This window comes from Sinocyclocheilus anshuiensis, unplaced genomic scaffold (assembly GCF_001515605.1).
Source record: "Sinocyclocheilus anshuiensis isolate Anshui unplaced genomic scaffold, SAMN03320099.WGS_v1.1 scaffold47, whole genome shotgun sequence".
In the NCBI taxonomy this organism is placed as follows: domain Eukaryota; kingdom Metazoa; phylum Chordata; class Actinopteri; order Cypriniformes; family Cyprinidae; genus Sinocyclocheilus; species Sinocyclocheilus anshuiensis.
Genome location: NW_015551047.1, coordinates 965,627 through 969,119, shown reverse-complemented (window position 1 = coordinate 969,119; position 3,493 = coordinate 965,627).

The following is a 3,493-nucleotide window of genomic DNA, read 5'->3' as shown; positions in this document are numbered from 1 at the left end:
AATGTAATATAAGTGAGTAATGTGATGTAAGTGAGCAGTGTAATGTAAGTGAGCAGTGTAAGTTAATGTAAGGGAGTAATGTAATATAAGTGAGTAATGTGATATAAGTAAGCAGTGTAATGTACTGTAAGTTAGCAGTGTAAGTGAGTAATGTAAGGTAGCAGTGTAAGTTAATGTAAGGGAGTAATGTAATATAAGTGAGTAATGTGATATAAGTGAGCAGTGTAATACAAATGAGCTGTGTAATATAAGTGAGTAATGTTGTAAATGAGCAGTGTAATATAAGTGAGTTGTGTAAATAGTGATTTATGTGACCTCAATTATTTCTTATTAAACTGAAATTGAAGTAAAAAGTTTTTTGGAAAACCACGTCCTGGCTTCATTTGCTGCTGAATTGTGTTAACACGCATATAGAAACATAAGGAGAGCAAGATATTGATTGTTAGAGTCAGTTTATTTTTAATTAATACTATAGTAGTTCAGTTTCCTTTACATCTTTAACTAGCCGTTAAATTATCAATTGAATGGGTGACAACTGAATTGCCCCCCCTGAGAGAATTGGCAGGAGCTGCCACTGGTTATCTTTATAGTTATCTTTATAGCTATCGTTCTTGGTGTGAACGGGGCTTTAGCTTTAAGATCATATGAGCTATTTTTTGTTAACTGATTAAGCAAAATTTGAAGGCGGAGAATCATACAGTTAACCAATTTTACAATGTCTGACAATCAAGAATTCACAAGGCTTTACAGTTTACAGATTCTATACATGAATTCAAATGCTTCAGTTTTTAAGGTAAGAGCTTTAACTTTTGACAGCTGTTGACAAATGTAATGTGTAAATGAATGTGATGAGGCACCGTTTTGTCATTTTGCGTTTTCAACATAAGAGTGAATCTGTTCATATTTTAAAATAAAATAGACTATTATTTGTGAATAGTCCAAATGGCTTGTTACAAAAAAATATTTTACTGTTCTTTTTTATTATTATTACTAGTCACAAGTAATTATGGATGAATGAATGATGCATTTATATAGCACTTTATTGTGTATTGTTGTACACCCAAAGCGCTTTACAATTATGTGGGGGGGTCTCTCCTCAACCACCACCAGTGTGCAGCATCCACTTGGATGATGCGACGGCAGCCACAGGACAACGGTGCCAGCGCGCTCACTACACACCAGCTACAGGTGGAGAGGAGAGAGAGTCATAGAGCCAATCAAGTGGTTGGGGATTATTAGGAGGCCCAGTGGTGGACGAAGTACACAAATCAAGTACTTGAGTAAAAGTACAGATACATATAATAAAATATTACTCCAGTAAAAGTAAAAGTACTGCTTTTTCAATTTTACTCGAGTGAAAGTACAAAAGTACTCGATTTTGTATGTACTTAAGTAAAAAAGTACTGATAGATAGATTTATTTTGCAATTTTATATAGGCTACTTAATTTTATATTGGCACATATTTTTATAATCCTACTGCTCAAAATACCTGGGATTTTCCCAAAATAACTACTTTATGGAGTCAAGATATACTTTTGTTGTTGATATGGACTACGTTGACGAGAGTGATGTAGTAATGTTCACTGTGAAGCTTGCACTGATGTACCTGAGAGAAAACTGATCTGACCATCTGATTTTCACCAGTAAGAAAAAAGTTTTTTAAAGCTTCACAGTTAAAACATCAGTTATATATGTTAATCCAAACAATATAAAAATGTATACTGTTGATAAACAATATAAAAACAGACGTCACATAGGGCTAAATGCGTAGCATTTTAATAAAACTGATAACGTTACGGCAGCGGGGAATATGAACGCGCATTTGTTATTTTATTTAATCTGTGTTATTTTAATGTTTAGTTGTTGTTTTTTTAACCTAAAACATAGAGACACTGTTGATGTGTCTGCATTCAAGCATTTCAGTGGGCTTAAATAGATCACCCTTTACAGCAGATTTAATTCACAAACAACTGACAGTTTTGACCTAAATATGATTTTCAGTTACAATAATTCATCCTAAAATTCGACATTAGTAACTTACTTTTAGCAGCATCAGTCGCGCACGCACTCACAAGATCTCCCGGTTCTTATTTCTGAATTCAGTTCACTGGAGACTCGCACTAAACGGTTCATTTGATTCAGTGAGTTGTCGACTCGAGAACAGCTGCAATCGGATCATTCTAATTCGTGAATGAATTGTTTGGTGCAATTTGCGAACTGATTTAAAAGGTTAATTGAAAATAATCACTTCGTTCTTGAATCAGACACCGCTTCTGCGTGTCGGAGCACACAAAGGCCAGGGGGGTAATTTGGCCAGGACACCGGGGTTACACCCCTACTCTTTACGAGAAGTGCTATGGGATTTTTAATGACCACAGAGGACCTCGGGTTTAACATCTCATCCGAAAGACGGTGCTTTTTGAAAGTATAGTGTCCCCGTCACTATACTGGTGCATTAGGACCCACACAGACCACAGGGTGAGCACCCCCTGCTAACACCTCTTCCAACAGCAACCTAGTTTTCCCTGGAGGTCTCCCATCCAGGTACTGACCAGACTCAACCCTGCTTAGCTTCAGTGGGCAACCAGTCTTGGGCTGCAGGGTGATATGGCTGTGGCTAAATTAATTTAATTTCTTAAAATGGTGTATTCACTTGTTTGTGTATTCACTTAGATAAAATCTACTTTTCTCTAAGGGTTTGTAACAGCATAGAATCACCATACTGTATGTTATGAAATATATGAATCAACTTCTCCACCTTCAGTGTATCCAGAGTGGATGTTTGAAATCAGCACTAAAACACACACTGTCATGCCCGTGGACTGTTTTGTGTTTGTTTTCCTCCCCCACGTGCTCCATGACCCAGTTTCTCCCTTGTGTTAATCATGTTTGATTATGCCCTTATTTGGTTCTTCCTGTTCCCATTGAGTTCTGTTTGATTCAGTTGTGTCTTGTTAATTACCTCTTTTAGTTCCAGGTGTTCCCCATTTAGTTCCTGTATTTAAGCCTTGTGTTTTCCTGAGTCCTGCGTTCAGTCTCAAATGTCTACCCTGTGTGCTACGTGTGTGTTCCCTGTAATTTTGGTTTAATTAAAGAGTATTTCTGTTCTGGATCTCCTTGGTCTCCGCGCTCCTTCGTCTCCTCACAGTAGTGCAGCGTGACAGAAGACTGAACCTTATACAAGATGACAGAGGTGTTATTTTCCCCTGATCGAGCTGATTGATGTCGTCCTTTATTAAACTGTTCCGAGTGGAAGAAGTAAAGGAACATTTAAAGTCTCCTCGTCCAGCCCCCTCTGAAACACGTTGTGTCTCCCCAACTCACCCCACGCCAGGAACCCACACATACCTCACCAACGGCTCCGACCACCTGTCCAACCCAAGGTACCCCCGAGTTCTCCGAAGCTCCCCCCTGGTCCTCAGCCTAGAGCCGCCGGCCACTCAGAAGTCAAGCCCGCCGGCCGCTCAGCAGTCAAACCCGCCCGCTGTTCCC